Consider the following 9,709-nt stretch of genomic DNA (forward strand, 5'->3'; position numbering starts at 1 on the left):
GTAACTATAACATACAGTAATTTTCCATTACGACAGTGCGTGTATTCTCGGGTGTGTATAACGTATAGTTTTCTAGAGAACATCCTGTCTACGTGTAATACAGATTGATGACATTATACAACATTTCTTTGGTTAAATGTGATAAGGTATCTGTGTCCATTCCCTATTTCAACACCACTAATTTTTCGAAGAAAAAAAATCAAAAAAAAAAATTATATGAAATTAAGAAGAAAAGTAGCAAATATAAACTTCAGTAATTGCGCATTGAGTAAACATAATTCCAATATTGCATGAACAAATCCGTGAGAAAACGTATATATACATGTATGAATAAAGATGTGTTTTAAAAGACCTATTGGCATTATTTCACACTAGGACCTAAGATAACTAGAACTAAGCAATGGTTGATCCAGAAATTTTCATAAGTGGGGACTCATTGACTGCCTTAGAGGGGTCACGTCCAGTCATGCTTCCGTGATTCCCTATATAATCTACCATTTGTTTCCCAAGATTTAGGAGGGGGCTGGTACACACATATATATATAAATATACCTCTGCGGCGGAGCCAGCCATTTGAAAAGAAGGGGGTCTCAACCCAGGACAAAAGGGGGAGGGGGTGGTTCCAACCATATGTCCCCATTCAAATACATTGATCGTTCAAAAAAAGGGGTGGTTCCAACCCCCGAAACCCTCCCCCTGGATCCGCCACTGATACCTAGTATGCATATAATTAAGAACAGCTTTGAATATATGCATATAAAATAATGGTACGTTTAAAAACCGTTCAGGATCTCCTGGTTGCACACAGGACATTAAGTAACTTAGGACATGTATATATAATAGTAAGAGTTCAGGGTATACATTCGATAACTAACATATTTTATAATTTTGTAATTTTTGTTTTGATAAAATCTGAGACATATAACACATGTATTGAGACATATATATAATACATGTGTCTCTGAAAAAATCAAACCATCTTTAAAGAAGTTATTTCAGTTTGAATCGACTGTCTTTTGCATTAGAATTCCAAAACGTTAATGTTATTTACAAATGCCAAAACCTGCAAGAAAGAAACATTTATATTCGGTGATTTTTACACTAAACGTTTTCGTAATTTCAAGGACGTATAACTAACATACGTCCTTGGTAATTTGTTTTAAAAATATTAAAAAGTACATGTACATCGTTTTTTCAAGATTTGTATAGTAACTGGTTTAATTAAGTCCCCTTGATGAAATTTAAATTGCGAGACGCTAATAATAAACTATGATCTATCTATCGGCATGCGTCGTTATTTGGGATACGTCACGGATGACCGATGGTCATATTCAATACGATATACCAATCATCATTTGAATTTGGGCAATTGATCTTTAATAATTAGGACTAATTGGTGATGGCAGAGAATAAGTCGCTGGTGATGGTTAAAAACATATAGAAGTAAACTTTGCAAAAAAAAAGGTTTCCTCGGAAAAAATTATGAAAATATATGAATATGCTAAATAATTTTTTTTTCCGAAATAATAATTAAAGACGTTTAGAAATAACAAATTTTCACAGTTGGGAAATTTTCAATTCAAGTTATTTCATTTTGAAAACGTTGAAAAATATAGATCTTATTATATGTTAAATGTGGGCCGCTTGGAGATCAACTTGTGAAACCCTGCATAATTAGGGTTTGTCTACTTTCGTCTTTTTATATTACCAAACATTCCATAATCAAGGATTTGTACAAGGCCTTGTTATAATGAATATTATCGCCAATATCACCATAATTAAATAAAGAACAGATACAATATTCGCCTAAAGAGTTTGCCATCTAACAATTCAAAATGAAATGTTGAGTCGAAACTGAGGTACCAAATCTATAAAAAGAATCACTATTTTAGTCGAAATTAAACTGTATATAATATTCTTTTTTTCAAAACTCCTGAAATAATTTAACATTAACTATAGAGAGCTTACATATGCAAATCTGTTTAAAAGTATGTGAGCGTAAATAAAATTTGTTTATTACCCCCCCCCTTTTTTCCTTCTATAAAATTTAATTGTAAACGATTTTCGTTCTTAATTTGTGTTTGCTCATTAACTGGGGTTCATGCTGTCAAAAAAAAATGTCTCCTTGTGTAAAACTTATTGATAAGAAAAAATTGAAGCTTCCAGAAGAATAACGGTACGTCTAAACACCGCTTGAAGGACCTCCTGATTGCACTCATGACATACGAAGTGCACTCAGGACCCTTTATAGTCATCGCACACAGGATGGATGCATATATTCTTTATACGCTTCTTATTTTAGAGTTAAATTTGGTAGAATTTGTAATTCTTAGAAATAATAAGGGCACGTGTCACTGATTACACAACTACTGAGCCATGAATTATCCAATCAACAAAATTAATCGGATTATCTTTATTGTTGTTTTATACATTGTGTTGTTAGTACAGTGTGACCATGCGGGAAGTAATATTGTGACGTCTAGAATGAATATCACGATGTTTTAAGATTTTCGTCTTTTATTAAAATTTCGTTCCATAAATTTTTAAGTTTTATTCTTAATTTTATTATCATGTCCTGGACCAGTAATTAATTCTTAAATTTGCACGAGTTTGAAAAGGGAAATAATTATAAATGTTCATACTTTAAAAGAATTTATATTAATTAAAGTTTTGTATATGGAATCCGTTCTAAACGGTAAAAGCCGTACTTTTCAAACAATCAAACTCATATACATGTAGTTAGATGTTATTTCTCATTTTTATCGAACTTGTCCAGGAATTTTATTTTTGAGTTATACGAATATTTTAAGAAATCCGTTTTTATTAAGTTTTTTTTCTCTAATTAAAGTCGTTTTGTCCAGTTTCACAAGCCTGAAACGAATTTCAATGCGAAATAAATTCTGAAAATGAACTTGTCTCCGTTTTCGTCTCCGCTTTTTGAAAATTATGATATTTTGGGTATAATTATTTCTAAAAAATATGTAAGTTAGATTGTAGTAGCGAGAAATTTTAAAAAAGAAGATGTGGTATGATTGCTAATGAGACAACTATCCACAAAAGACCAAAATGACACAAACATTAACAAAGAAAGACTATTTCGAAGACAGTTTATTGACACGAAATCCGTTCAAACCACGACTAAGTCTTCGTGCACAGATTTCCGTTAAGGTTAAACTGAATATTGTACATAATTGTCTTCTCTTGTATAATGGTTTGTTGAGAATAAAGATATACAAATGTAATAAAATTTGATATTCAGTCAACATTGTGTTTATTTAAAAACTTGATTTAGAGAGAGAGATAGAGAAAAGAATCACACTGAAAAACAAAAATCGAACTTGTTACAGAAAAAAAAACGCAACTATAAAATAATTTTCTTTATTCGTGAACTGCAAAACACAACAAATTAATTTACCCGTCATCATGAAAAATAAACTGAAAAAGCACATCGAATGAGATATATGTTTTATTTTTTCTATATGCAAATTCATGTTAAAGGTAAAACTGAACTAAACAATACAATTCCTAAAAAACAATAAAGATAATCCAATCAATTTTGTTGATTGGATAATTCATGGCTCAGTAGTTGTGTAATCAGTGACACGTGCCCTCATTATTTTATAAGAATTAACATATCTATCTAAGTTCGATTCAGGCGCGGATCCAGATGGGGGGTTCTGGGGGGGTTCTGGGGGGGTTGGAACCCCCCCCCTTTTTTTGGCCGATCAATGCATTTGAATGGGGACATGTAGTTGAACCCCCCTTTTTTTGCCCTGGGTTAGGACCCCCCCCCTTTTTAAAATGGCTGGATCCCGCCCCTGCGATTTCAACTTCTACCAAAATTTAACTCTAAAATAAGAAGCGTATAACGAATATAAACATCCATCATGTGTGCAGATATGATTACGGTAATGGGTCCTGAGTGCACTTTGTATGTCCTGAGTGCACTCAGGAGGTCCTGAGCGGTTGTTTAGACGTACCCGAAGAATAAATTATTTCCTGAACCTAAAATACATTTATCTGTAATTAAAGAAAATTCGCCTAAAACATTCTCTCATATATTTAAACAATTAATTGTAAAATAATTAATTCAACGTCGGACTTTCTGTCTGTTTACTAATACTTTTCTTGTTCAGTTTAGTTTATACCCATAATAGATGAACGGAAATAAGTACTTTTTTTAGGAAAATTTACAACTAGATGAACGGAATTAAGTACTTTTTAGGAAAATTTACAACTCAAATTTTCAAAAACAAAATTCTACACTTTTTACCTGGATGTTTTTCTCTGTCTCGAAGCCGCAACCTTGACCCGCGACCAACACCTCACATGACGTATTCTCGATGTTGAGGTATTGACAATATACAATCACATTTATCAATATACAGCAAGTAAGTAATTTGGTGTTGAATGCCAGTAGATCAGAATTTGTTAATTGAACTTTACCTGTTTAAGGGGCACTAGCTGCCAAATTCATGTTCTTCATCGATTTTAATAAAATTCACATAACGTGTATATAGTGTTGAATTGTTTATTAAAATGTTGCGCACAATCTTGGCTGATATGCATAAAACCATTATATTTCATGACACTGCATGAAAAAGAAATTGACTTATCGCATAATACCAGAACCAGAGACATATATATTGTATCTAATATCTCTGCCAGAACTAAAAAATAAACTACAGTAAGTCCACATACACATAAGAGGGTATGGATGTGAATTAACAGAATAGAGAACAAAGGACAAAGAAAAAAAAGGAATAAAGAATAGTGAAAGAAAGAGAATAATGGAAAAAAGTGTAAGTTATTAAAAATATAACTAAAACAAGAATGTGTTCCCAGTACACGGATGCCCCACTCGCACTATCATTTTCTATGTTCAGTGGACCGTGAAATTGGGGTAAGAACTCTAATTGACATTAAAATTAGAAAGATCATACCATAAGGAACATATATACTAAGTTTCAGGTTGATTGGACTTCAACTTCATCAAAAACTACCTCGACCAAAAACTTTAACCTGAAACAGGACGAACGAACGGAGGCACAGACCAGAAAACATAATGCCCCTCTACTATCGTAGGTGGGGCATAAAAAGAAGACAGAAAAAAAGACACCCCTCCGAGACGAGCCTTACATGCACTGTTAACTTATGATTGTTATTACCCAAGGTTAATTTTACGGCGGCTCATTTTATTTTGGCTTAGAAATAAACATAATTGACAAGTTTCCTTCCCCTGCATTCTCGATCCCACATGTAAATAGCACGGTGATTTCAAAAAGACATTGATACATCATTACAACACTTGCCGTCAGTATTTGAATATATTGATTAAGAAGGTATAGAAGATTAATGCACGCACACTATTATCCACCACTGGCCTAAATAGTTAGTCCGCAAACAACGAGGGTCATAAAAACCCAGCACTTTGAACACAGCCACCGGCATGGTGTGAATCTGAAAGCTTCCCACTATCATTTCTACCCATAGAAAACTTTTGCCTTTCATTTATCAAAAATGAAATATGTTGATATTAATGGTATATAAGAATTATTGGGGAATTCAAACCATTCCTATTGTAAGTGATAAAACTAAATTTATATCAGGGTGATTGAAATGAGGAAAAAAAAGGGGGAATCAGGAGTTCAGGGACCCCTGTTTGGGAAAAGAATTGGTTGATTATATATGGAATCACTGAGTCATGGCAGGAGCAGGCCCCTCTTAGGCAGTCGGTGGGCCCCACTTATGAAAAATTCTGGATCCACCACTGTGGTCATGGTGGTCTTCAGTTGTATTATCTTTAAAAAAAAAAATTACACCTGTATAGTGTATATTCTTTAGTGTAAATCAAGGGAAAATACTGTGAACTATCTGTGCATTGGGGCTTATTAAAAGGTATTTCGGGGGGAAGAAAGAAGGGAGGGTGAGTCCATGGGAGGTAATCCCCACCCCTTTCAATTTGAGAATATGCTATTATCTTGTAAACGGTCCAGATCCCCATCCCTAAACCATATATATTCTTGAATGGGACGATAAAACAAATCAAATGAAATTAAAAGGAGGTCTTTGGGGGTTACCCCACTCTGTTCAATTTGAGAATGTGCTATTATCTTGTGAACGATCCAGATCCCCACCCCTAAACCATATATATTCTTGTCGGGGACAATAAAATTAATAATGAAATAAAATAAAAGTGAAGTCCCACCCCCTCTAGTTTGAAAACTTGTAAACGGTCAAGATCCCCACCCCTAAACCATATTTATATATTCTTGTATAGAACAATAAAACAAATCAAAGGAAATATCTTTAGGGAGAGTCCATGGGGTTCACCCCCACCCCCACATGTTTGAGAAACTTTTAAATGGTTGAGATCCCCTGTCATCCAGTGGTGAGGTGAAAAAATTTCAGGATCCCTGATCCCCACCGTCAAACCATATATATTCTTGTATGAGACAATAAAACAAATCAAATGAATATAGGATCATCCCCTTTGTCTTGGGTTGGGAACCCCCCTTTTTAAAATGGCTGGATCCGCCCCGGCATACCATCTAGCTAGCTATAAAGGCTTTAAAAATATGAAATCAAACAAGGAAATTAACAGTGTAGGCAACTGTTTTGAATTTAAAAAAAAGTCTTTTACATATATATAACAATGTTAAATTTTTTGTGCATTTATTTTTGCTTATCGTATTTTCAATAATAGACAAAATTGCATGATTGAATATTGTAATTTAAGAAAAATCAGCATACATGATATAAAATGGGAAGTGGAAACTGGGAATTTGACAAAGAGACAACAACCCAATCAAAGAGCAGACAACGGCCGAAGGTCACTTATGGGTCTTCAATGCAGTGAGAAAAATTCGGCACTGGTCTTCAGCTCATAAATATGTATCAGAAATGAAAACGAGATACAGCTTTCAGTTGTATTAATAAAAACCTCACAATAAGTTCTGAATATCAGAATATACAGTATTGTAAGATTCTCTCAAAATGTACACATAGAGCTGAAAAACTGTCAGTGACTGTAAAATTAATCATGCTTACATTAAAGTCCATGGAGTCCATCTTAATATGCATACTCTCGTACAAAGGAATATAAGTATGCAATAGACATCAAGTTTTCAAAAATAAGAGTATCTATGCCATTAATTTACGACGAGATCTTAATCAAGTAATAATTTCGGTTTGTTTAAATATTTCGGAGGTTAGTATGACCTCCTCTTTGGTGATGATGTTTTCGTTTTAAAGTTGGGAAAATTGTTTGTACATGTACCAACAAAAATAAAAACACAAATTCAATCTAGAATTATGTTTTTATCATTTTTTTATGTTTAGGTTGTCAGCAAGATGAAAAGGACAAGTATGCAGTTCAAAATTCAAAATGTGGATAAGTTGAGGTTCTAGGTCTTACCTTTGCAGATTTTCATATTTTGCATGAATGAATTCAAAGGTTATATGATGGACAGCAGAGAAAGAAAAAAACAACTTTTCAATTATCCTGCTCCTGGATAAATGTAAAACATCTTGTTTTTCGGTAAGTTTTATGCTCTGTTTTGATAGTGTTAGTGCATTCATCTTTCCAGTCTTTCCTCTAAATTGTAAGTTTTTGGTGAGTGTTCACCATGAATTTCAGTAAGTAACTTGTGGATTTACATGTATTATACTCAAAATTTAATACTAATATTAATGGGATTTTAGCATGACATCCTGCCAAATGCTTGTTAATCATGTTTATGTTCCAGAACAAACAAGTATTTGGACTGTACGCATACAGTCTGCCCAATTTTAAGAAGTTGGTCAAGTTTATTACAAACAAATGTACAGTACAGATCAACATAACTGAAATCTTTAATAGATTAATACAAAAAGTTTAATTGCAGTTAAAATAAAAACACAGGTTTGGTTGAGCTGGTACCAGACAGTACAAGTATACTTAAATGGTCTGACTGTACACATATGGTGGGACTGTAAGTTCTGGACCATAAAAGTAAGATCCGAATACTGATATGGTCTGGAACATTTATACATGTCTTAAAATTAATATCAAACACATTGGTGTTTTTTAACTTGGTAATAAGTTATGTGATAGAACTATAATGTTTTGGGATATCAAAATCAAAAATATCCCATTTTTACTTTTAATAAAGAAGAAGATTATTGATGTATGTTTAAATGTATATTAAAATGAGACAGCAAGCCAACAACACAAAAAAAAAGGATAAAACATAAATATTTTGTTTGTATCAATGTTATAATTTCCAATATGTTCAAGGTATTTTTTCATTGAAATAAAACACAAATTGAAATCTGTCTGAACTTCAAAAGCTTAAAGAAATATTGTTTCTGTTGTCTGCATTTTGTATAATATATTGCAAATTCTTGTGAATAATGGAATGTTATTATAGTTGTCTAAAGTTTTAACTTTTAACATTGATCTTTATACTGTAAAATTCATAAATTATTGCGTGCATTTATTATTGCGATTCTGTCATTTTAGACTTAAATGCGATTTTAAATTTTACGATTTTGAAAAATCCTGTTTAATCCATATGAAATATTTCATAATACGAGTTTAAATTATTGCGTTTACAACTCCGTTGCATTTTTCGCAATAAAAAAAACTTGCATTAATTCCGAATTTACAGTATATATATATATTATGTATATAACTTGGGAAAATACCCAAATTTTATAAAGAAGAATAAATTAATTGATTGTTATATGGTATTAGAATAGGAAGATGTGGTATATTATTAAATTTGACAACCCTCCATCAGAGACCAAAGGATGTAGGCCGTTAGCAACTGATGACACTGGACAACCTTTAACAATCAGTAAAATCCATACCGCATAGCTATTTTTATTGAAAATCATATTATTGCTACATGTATGAAAACAATTTTGTATAATCCATTACTTTAGATTTTATTGGTTCTTTTTCAGAAGGATTGAAATTCACCACCTAAAATAAATGGAGAAAACATAGAAACAAGACCAGAATAAATTCAAAGAAAAAAGTTGGATCAGTTATTATTTTCATCACTCAGTCAATGATTTGAAGTTCTTTTAAATTCAAAAAAATATTGAAACCACAATAATGTCAAAGTTCTGTGCTGAATGTCCAAAAAGTGGACTATACCATCAAACAATGCTGGATGATAAGAAACTATTAATGTTTTGTGTTGAGGGATATTGTGAAAAAATAGATTTACTTAAATAGCTACTAGTATGTTAAGCCTAACAATAGAGTTTTTATTGATTTCAAATGGCAAATAATTGTGTTTCAAGAAAGTATTCTATAATTCATGAATAAACATATATTGATACTTACATTATCTGCTTTGTTGTTTAAAAGTTTAGTTTTGAACAGTTAAAGAACAATATGCTAAATTAACATTTCCCAAGAAAAAAAGATATTCAATTAAAAAGATTCATCTTATAATAATTTACTACCAAATAGAATACATTGTAACATACACATTACTGTTTATTTATATCTATATATTTACAATTAGAATCCCATAGGATTTTAATTTGTCCCATGGGATATTAAAAATCCCATGGGATAATAAAAATCCCATGGGATTTTTTTTGTCCCATGGGACAACAAATATCCCATGGGACTACAATAATCCCATGGGACAAAAAAAAATCCCATGGGATTTAACCAAAATCCCATGGGATAATGGTAAATCCCATGGGA

The 9,709-nt window shown here is 32.1% G+C and overlaps 1 long non-coding RNA gene across 1 annotated transcript; it reads left to right on the forward strand.

Annotated features, from left to right (window-relative positions):
• The first annotated feature begins 5,190 nt into the window (after nt 1–5,190).
• LOC139485478 (uncharacterized) lies at nt 5,191–9,338 on the forward strand. The gene is made up of 3 exons (XR_011655336.1): nt 5,191–5,342; nt 7,342–7,540; nt 8,950–9,338. It is a non-coding gene; the product is annotated as an uncharacterized lncRNA (long non-coding RNA).
• Nucleotides 9,339–9,709: the final 371 nt, after the last annotated feature.

The sequence above is a fragment of the Mytilus edulis genome, chromosome 1 (genome assembly GCF_963676685.1).
Source record: "Mytilus edulis chromosome 1, xbMytEdul2.2, whole genome shotgun sequence".
In the NCBI taxonomy this organism is placed as follows: Eukaryota; Metazoa; Mollusca; class Bivalvia; order Mytilida; family Mytilidae; genus Mytilus; species Mytilus edulis.